The sequence below is a fragment of the Oratosquilla oratoria genome, chromosome 1 (genome assembly GCF_046742065.1).
Source record: "Oratosquilla oratoria isolate Oo_2021 chromosome 1, ASM4674206v1, whole genome shotgun sequence".
NCBI lineage: Eukaryota > Metazoa > Arthropoda > Malacostraca > Stomatopoda > Squillidae > Oratosquilla > Oratosquilla oratoria.
The window spans coordinates 14,696,235-14,706,234 of record NC_134777.1 but is presented as its reverse complement, the minus strand read 5'-3'; positions in this window follow the sequence as shown (position 1 = coordinate 14,706,234).

The window sequence follows — 10,000 nt, the reverse complement described above, 5'->3', positions numbered from 1 at the left end:
CCAAAGATTGGCGGGAGGAAGACCGACGAGGCGGTTGGGGATCAAAGGCAAAGATACCAAGAACGGAATGGAAAGTTCGCTAAAGAGGCACGCTTGATGGGGCAGAAGGGAGGAGGAAGAAGAGAGGACGAAGGAAGGAGGAGGAAGAGGGAGGAAGAAGGAAGAAGGACGAAGGAAGGAGGAGGAAGAAGAGAGGAGGGAGGAAGAAGGAGGAGGAAGAGGGAGGAGGGAGGAAGAAGGAGGAGAAAGAGGGAGGAAGAAGGAGGAGGAAGAGGGAGGAGGAAGAGGGAGGAGGGAGTAAGAAGAGAGGAGGGAGGAAGGAGGAGGAAGAAGAGAGGAGGGAGGAAGGAGGAGGAAGGAAGAGGAAGAAGAGAGAAGGGAGGAAGGAGGAGGAAGAAGGACGAAGGAAGGAAGAGGAAGAAGAGAGGAGGGAGGAAGGAGGAGGAAGAAGAGAGGAGAAAGGAAGGAGGACGAAGGAAGGAGGAGGAGGAGGAGGAAGGAGGACGAAGGAAGGAGGAGGAAGGAGGACGAAGGAAGGAGGAGTAAGAAGAGAGGAGGGAGGACGAAGTAAGGAGGAAGAAGAGAGGAGGAAGAAGGGAAAATGGAGGAAGGAAGAGGAAGAAGAAAGGAAGGAGGACGAAGGAAGGAGGAGGAGGAAGGGAGGAGGGAGGAAGGAGGACGAAGGAAGGAGGAGGAAGAAGAGAGGAGGGAGAGTGGAGGACTGAGGAGAAGACTGGGAACAACTTTACGACAAAGAGAAACAGAAGGAAGAGGAGAAGAACTGAGGAATGAAACTAATGAGAAATTGAAGAAGACTTATGAGAGAAGAAAGGAAAGACTGTCATTAGCAGGAGATGAGAAGAGAAAAAAAAACTCGAGGAGGTGAGGAGAGGGAAGGGAATCAGAGGAAGAAAGAAAAAACAAATAAATAATTGGAAGAAATCTGATCGAGAGAAAAGGGAATAGAAAGAGGACGAGGGGATATAAAAGCGTGAGAAATGGAGGGAAGACGTGAGAAATGGAGGGAAGGTGTGAGAAATGGAGGGAAGGCGTGAGAAATGGAGGGAAGGCGTGAGAAATGGAGGGAAGGCGTGAGAAATGGAGGGAAGGCGTGAGAAAACCACGGGGAAAACTGAAGACGGTGAGAGTAACGTGTTGATTGGAGAGAGTGAGAGTGAGGGTGAGAGTAGTCCCCTGAGGATTGGAACGACGACTGAGGAAGCGAGTGGGCAGGAGTGTGGGAGGGTCTTAATTGAGGATGATGACAAAGAGGAGGTCGTTGAGGAGAGGGTGGAGGGAGGGGAGAGGGAGGGATGGAGGGAGGAGGGATGGCAAGGGGGAGGGATTGAGGGTGGAGGGGAGGGATGGAGGGTGAGAGGGAAGGGTGGAGGGGAGGGGAAGAGGGAGGGTGGAGGGAGGGGTGGATGGTGGAAGGAGGGGGAGAGGGAGGGATGGAGGGTGGAAGGAGGGGGAGAGGAATGGAGGGAGGGGGAGAGGGAGGGATGGAGGGTGCAGGGAGGGGGAGAGGGAGGGGGAGAGGGAGGGAGGGAGGGATGGAGGGTGCTCAGAGAGAGAAAAGGATGGAGGGATGAGAGAGAGGAGGGAGTGTGGTAGAGAGGGAGTGAGGTAAAAAGTAATGTAGCGAGCGATGACGGGTGGGGAGGGGGAGGGGATACGAGTTGGAGAAGATGAGGAAAAATGTAGTGAAATGAGAAGGGGAGGATCTGATGAGGAAAGAGTGGGACGCAAGTCACCAGCGTTTCTTGATTTTTTGTCCACATTATTCCCCACTTCAGAGGATCTTAACACCATTGGTATTGTTTCCTCTTGCAAATAAATGTAAAAAAAAAAAGATAAATAAATAAAAATCGAATAAAAAATAACACTTGAAAACGTACTTGTTGTACAACAAATATTGTTAAACGTTATTGGAATGAATGATTTTTTTTGCTTTCATCCGGTTCAACCATTGAGAGATTGAGATAAATGGGAGGCTTCTCTGAAGCTTTTTGACTGAAAATATAAAAAAAAAAATAATAATAATTATAATAATAATAATGAATAAATGAATAAATAAATAAATATAAATAAAAAATGAATAGATAAATATATAAAAGATAAATAAATAAATAAAAATAGATAAATAAATAAATAAATAAAAGATAAATGAATATATAGAAGATAAATAAATAAATGAATTATAGAGTATCTCCTAAAATAACACCACTGCATTGGGTTCCTAAAATACGTGAAAATTATAAACAAAATTTACCTTTTCACAGCTAAAATAATAAGATCAAAGAAATAGGCTAAATCTGTTTATGCTCTCAGCCAATATCAAAGTAAGAAAAGCCAAGGAAAACCACAAAATTTATAAATTACAACGGGAAAAAAGATTACCTGAACTTTGTTTCTCAAGGTTAATATGATCCAGACTTAATTAGATAAGCCAATTAATAATCAGTTAAGAAATTAAGCTATTAAAAAAATCGACCCCTGAAAGATCTATATGATAAGAGTTATGATGAAGACAGAAAATTGTGTATAATGAATATAAACTGAAAGAAAGAAATACAGTGAAGTGTGCGAAAATATGAAAATGCGAATCATGATACGTATTCTTGAAGGAGAGTGACGAGCAGAACCTAAGAAAGACGTTCAAGATGGCTAGTAAGATGATTCCCTTTCCCAAAAGAGTTTTAATAATGATAACGTTAACAACAACAATAATAATGATGGTAATATTATAGTAACAACAACGACAGTAACATTAGTAACGACAATAATGATAATAGAGAAAGAGAGAAAAAGAGGGAAAGAGAGAGAGAGGGAAAAAGGAAGAGAGAGAGAAAGGAAAGAGAGAGAGAGAGAGGGGGGAAGAGAGAAAAAGAGATATGACGACAACGACGAAGGACGACGACGACGATGACGACATTGACAATAACAATGATAATAATAATAACAATAATAATAATGATGAATATATCATCATCACCATCATCACCATCATCATCATCATCATCATCATCATCAATCATCATCATCGATCATCATATGAGATAAAACACAAACGAAATAAAACAATGGAATAAAATCATCACTTGAAATTTGCATTTATTCGAATCTATTTCTTTTCTTGCTTATATGATCTGCAAATAAGGTCGCAGGTAATGTGCATCATTTATATTCCCAATAACACAAGGAAGGGGGGAATAATATGTCAAAAGATCTTACGATATATTTTTTCTTTTATTCTCCATGTCTTGCTTCAAATTCAAGGAAGCCATTTATCCTGTCGATCATAATATATATTTTTTTCTGTGATTTAAAATCTCCACTCTTCGCTTACACGAGGTCAGTGACATGCAAGAGAGAGAAAGAGAGGAGAGAGAGAAAGAGAAAGAGAGAGGAGGAGAGAAAAGAGAGGGAGAGGGGAGGGAGGGAGGGAGATGAAGAGAGAGGAAAGAGAGACAGACGGAGAGACATACAGATAGACAGACAGATAGAGAGAGAGAGAGGAAGAAAGAGAGAGAGAGAGACACTAAGACTGAGAGAGCAACAGAAAAGGACAGAGAAAATGAGTGTCTAAGAATAAAAGAACAGAGATAAAGACTGAAAGAGAGATTAAGTGAAGGAGAAGGAGACTGAAAGTGAAATTAAATAATTATACCGCAAAGACCGCAATTTAACCCGTAAGACTGGGTGGACCAATCAAGGGACACACACGCACACACACACACACACACACACACACACACACACACACACACACACACACACACACACACACACACACACACACACACACACACACACACACACACACACACACACACACACACACACACACACACACACACACACACACACACACACACACACACACACACACACACACACACACACACACAGACATGAAATGCTCCGTGAAAAACCGTTCGTCTGTGATAGTTCAACTATTGTTTAGACTTGTCTATGATGAAATGACTTCAATATATTAAAAAAAAAAATGAATCAGATAAGATTGATCTCGCCCATGCTCTCCAGTATTTTTTTTTTATCACCTCATCAAAGTTGCCTGGCGTTGGATACAATCATATTAATAGACGCCCACAGATTACTCAGTTAATGAAGTTTCCATTAATACAAACCTGGAGGTTCCTTTTCAGCTATTTTCCTATTTTGGATTAAGATATTTTTTTTTTATGATTTACTTTTGTTATTATCTATTAACTAATATTTTCTCCTATTAACTTTATTGTTAATTATTTGATTTATTAACTCGTCTTGTTATCTAACATTGTTTTCATTTATTCATTAATCTATATATTTATTTTTTTACCGTCTAACTTCGTAACGCGTTATAAAAGTTCTTAAATCGTAACTCTCCTGAAGTAATTAACTGCGCTTGGTTTTTGCCAGAATAAAGATGTTAAAGTGAAACACAGGTAGAAGATGTATAAAGTCCCCCAATTAAAAAAAAAAAATACGAAGAGTGTGATGACATGACAAGACCTGATAGAGTGTTCGGAACAAACAAGCTGATATCATCGTAACCACAAGTTTTCTTTCGTATTTCACAAGGTTTCTATTGCCTTCTTTGATAGAGAGAAGCCTATCTATTGGAAGTTTGAAGATACCAGGAGGATTGTTGAGGAATATACGTACATATATACATACATATACCATAGTCTACCTATTGGAAGTTTGAAGATACCAGGAGGGTTGTTGAGGTATATACGTACATACATACATACATACATACATACATACATACATACATACATACATACATACATACATACATACATACATACATACATATACCATAGTCTACCTATTGGAAGTTTAAAGATACCAGGAAGGTTGTTGAGGTACATACATACATACATACATATACCATAGTCTACCTATTGGAAGTTTGAAGGTAACAGGAGGGTTGTTAAGGTACATACATGCATACATACATACATATGCCATAGGCTTTTTTCCCCTTACAAGAGAGGTAGCCAAAACAAAGGCATAAAAACCATTTCCAGCCATTCCATCCCCACACACTCCACTGCTTTTTGTTCTCCAATATTTTATCTTATCAATGTTTCCTCAGGTAGGGAACGAAAACAACATGATGTTTAAATTTTGAAAAATTTCTTGAGCTGTCGACCCCCAACGGGGTATGAGAGTATACTGTATGCTGATCACATAATATATAAACATATTTCCGTCGTGAGATCATATATAGAGCACATAACACATAAACATATTTTTGACTGCATGCATAAAACTAGGCATGTATAGAAACCGCATACTCACACAAAAACAACTTAACGTAAAAATGAAAAAAATAAAATCCATGTATAACTCATGGCCTGCATTATCTTGTCCCATGTCGTGTTTTTCCACTATCCACCTCCTCCTCTCACCCGTCCACTCCACTTCACACAGTATCAAGCACCTCACTGTTGTGACTAATTTGATTATACAAGAACTTTGTGTAATTTCATCATCTGGATATTTAGCAAACAAAGGAAGACATGGAATCGACAATGATATTGATGGTTGATCATTTCGACAGGTGATCTTATGGTTTCGATTTTATTTTATGGTATTTTATGATATTTTCATGATACTGTAAAACAAAGTTTTCGAAGCGTGGAAAATTCAGGATATAATAAACGTTTTCTGTCATTCTATTTTTAAGATGATCTTCGACATTTAGAGGACCCCAGACCTTGAATAGATAAACGAACAAATAAACAAATAAACATTGTCTGTGTTTACTGTCTTTTCTTATCTATTTATCTATCTACTCATTCATCTATTATGTATTTATTTAATAATTGAATTATGTATTTATTTTTTTATTAATTTCTTTATTTCATTTATTTCTTCATTTACTTATTTATCTATTTACTTATTTATCTATTCATTTATTTATCTATTTATCTATTTACTTATCTATTCATCTATTTGGTTATCTATTCATCTATTTAATTGATTTTATCGATTTTTTTTTTGTCAATGCCAAGTTAGAATATTCAGTTGTACTTGCAACATAAAACGACGGCGTAAGATCGCCCATGCCAGAAACACGGGTAAACTATATCAATTCATATAATATTTTACAAAGGATTACAAAGGCGGAGCATGCCGACAGGAGACCTTTTGATCTATAACTAGGTCGGATGCGAAAAAATATATATAATATGGATAGATAAATAAATAAATAAGAATTATAGTAATGTAAATAATATTAAAATAAATAAATGTATATCTATCAGTGCCTTTCAAGTAGTCCCAAGACACCAAACCCACCCCCACGCCCACCCCCACCCCCACGCCCATCCAGTGGTTATGACACGTCCCAGGACACGACACGTCCTGGTGGCTTGCATGACCACATGTAATTCGCGTGCCATGTTGCAGATGTTATTGCAAACCGTGGTAGGTGCCTAGACTCGCAATGCAACGCCCTTCAACGCAAGCTTGAGGCACCTTTATCGAGGGTCGTTACGTAGCCGATCGTGGACATTCTTGTATCGAGTGAAATAATAAAGGGAGTGAACGTAACGGTAATAGCATGTCATTATTGGGTTTCTGTTTTATGCAAAGCCTGCTTGGGGACTTGTAGTTATCAGAAATGCTGAGTTATTATGCTGCCAGAAATCCTACGCTTTTCAAAATTATATTCAGGTATATACATACCTATGTATGTACACTTTATGGAGTGAAATAGGAGGGGGAGTGAATATAATGGTAATAGCATGTCATTATTGGAGTTCTCTTTTGTGCAAGGCCTCTTTGGGTCTCGTAGTTATCAGAAATTCTAAAATCAACACGATGCCCAAAATAATACGTTTTCTCTTTTTTGTCAAGAGTATATTCAGATATACATATGTATTAATGTGCACACTTTATGGAGGATATATTGAGTAAATACATTGTCTCTCTCTCTCTCTCTCTCTCTCTCTCTCTCTCTCTCTCTCTCGCTTTATATATATATATATTATATATATATATATATATATATATGTATGTGTATATATACATGCATATGTATATATATATATATATATATATATATATATATATATATTATATAATATTTTTATCGTTATTTTTATCTTTTATTTTAATTCATTTGTTTATTTATTTTATTATTCTTATTCTTTTTTATTTCTTGTTTTATTTATTATTTTATTGATCTTATTTATTTTTTATTATTATTATTTTTTTTTTTTTCATTTCTCCAAGGGAGTGTTGGGCCTTTGCTTGTGGTAAGTTTCTGGTGATTCATTAAAGCCTAAAGTTAAGACTAGATGATGAAGGATAATACGATTTTTCGATTTTGGATCAATCTCGTTAAGTTACAATAAACAGACTAGAGAGGGAAGGATAAAGAAGACAAAATGGAGAGAAACTTTGAAAAAAAGTAAAAAGAAGAAATAATGGAGAGAACCTTAGTAAAAAAGGAAGGAAAAAAGGAGAAAAAAGAAAGAAATAGAGAGAGAAAGAGAAAAAGAGATAGATAAATAGATAGAAAGAGAGAGACAAAGAGAAAGAACGAGAGAGGGAGAAGAAAAAGGAATAGGAAGAGGAAGAAGAAGAAAACACCTATGTTCACCTTCCTTCGTAGTCGTCCGTTCCTCTTTAGTGTTGAAGGCTCTCATGATCGGCGTGGTGGTGGTGTGTGTGTGTGTGTGTGTGTGTGTGTGTGTGTGTGTGTGTGTGTGTGTGTGTGTGTGTGTGTGTGTGTGTGTGTGTGTGTGTGTGTGTGTGTGTGTGTGTGTGTGTGTGTGTGTGTGTGTGTGTGTGTGTGTGTGTGTAAGTGGTCTCCGCTCGAAGTTACGGGCCAGCTCATGAGGTTCTTGGCCACAGACTCTTGTCCTTTTCTTCTCTATGGCAAAAGGAAACTGGCTACAACTTATTCATTTCGAAGCTTTATCACATTGAGACGGCATTCCTTTCTTCCTCCTCCTCCACTTCCTCCTGCTCCTCCTCCTCCTCCTCCCCCTCTTCCTCCTCCTCCTCTTCCTCTCCTTCTTCTTCTACTTCCTACTCCTATTACTCGTGTTTGTCGTGTATCTCTTCCTTCTCCTCCTCCTCCTCCTCCTCCTCTTCCTCCTACTCTCCTCTTCTTATTCTTTATATTACTATTACTCGTCGATGTCGTCTTGTTGCTGTTCCTCTTTCCTAATTTTTATTCCTTCTCGTCCACATTTTCTTCCTCATATTCTTCTCCTCTTCTTCTTCCCTTTCCATGACATTCTTTTCCCCCCATCCTTTCAACATCTCCTCCTCATTTATTCTTTTCTTCCTTATCCTTCCTTACTCTTCCTTATTCTTCCTTCTCCCCTACAATTAATCTTCCTCCTCCTTACACCCTTCCTCTTACTCCTTCTCAATCCCCACACCCGTCTCTCCTCATAAATCCTTAAAGATCCTGTTTTCCGTCCCTTATCCTCTACTAAGGTATATGATAGGCAGCAGTTCGGTGCGTCTCTGGAAGCTGTTTCCAACAGGTTTCAATACAGGCTTGGGATTTGCCAAAATCCACGGTTATTGAAAATTTCAATGATTTAGTCTTTTTTTTCACTTTAACTGGGCTCGGTACACACTTGCATTGGAACAATTGGGATGTATGGAAACGTTTATTTGGAATTTTATGGTTCAGATATTAATTATGAAAATCAACACGTATATGGATATTTTCTATATATAGAAACGGTGTAAAATTGCCGATGGAAATCATAGTGTGAAGGTACAATTTATCTTTGAAAAACGAAGCAGACAAAAAGATAGACAGATAAATAGATACATAGTTGAATAAATGGATAAATAAATGAAGAAATGAACCGATGAGTTTATCAAGAAATGAAGATGTGATTTGATAAATATATAAATAGGTAAACATACAAATAGATAAGAATACTGTATAAATAAATATGAAAATTAATACTAAAAAAGATAATTGAATAGAGACGAGTAGGTAGATGCATGTAGACAAGCAGAAAATAGATAAATAGATGGATATGTATAGATGAATAGATAAATAGACAAGCAAACAGAAATAAGGGGAAATGGGATATAGATAATTGATGAAATAGAGGAATTGATGAATTACTGAAACGAAAAAAAAATTATATGAACAGATGTTCAGATAAACAGATGGATAAATGGGTAGATGGATAGATTGATAGATAAATCAATTGATGAGTGAATCAATGGTTCAATGAATAAATGGATCAATAGATTGATAGATGAGTGAATAAGTGGATAACTGAATTGGTGGATAGAAGAATGAGTAGACGGGTGGATACGTGGATAAATGGATAAATGTATAAATGAATGAGGTATATAAAAATAAAGGTGGATATGTACATTGATACATTAATGCATAAGTGTATAGAGGCATAGCCGATTGTACATAAAGCCACATAGCTGGATAGGAAAATATATACATCGATGCATAGATAAATATATTGATACATACGTACATATTTAAATGACAGATGTAGTGATAGATGGATAAACCAATATACTGTACAAACAGATAATAGAAATAAGTGAAAAAAGGTTATAAACTGGCAAATAACATCACATGTGAAAGAATTCCACAAGTGGATATATTAGTAAAGAAATTAATAAACAAACATGTACTTTTTTTTACAAAATGCATCAATTAAATAAAATATTAAAGAAATTTAAAATATGTTTTTGCCGTATATAGAAGGATCTTCCATGAGGAAGGTCTTCATGTTTTGTTGGAATTTTCTTTTCTTATTTTCTGTGAATGAATGACGAAGACCTGGAGGACACTATCTTGACATGGGACCTGAAAACTCGAGAGAGAGAGAGAGAGAGAGAGAGAGAGAGAGAGAGAGAGAGAGAGAGAGAGAGAGAGAGAGAGAGAGAAAGACACACACACACACACACACACACACACACACACACACACACACACACACACACACACACACACACACACACACACACACAC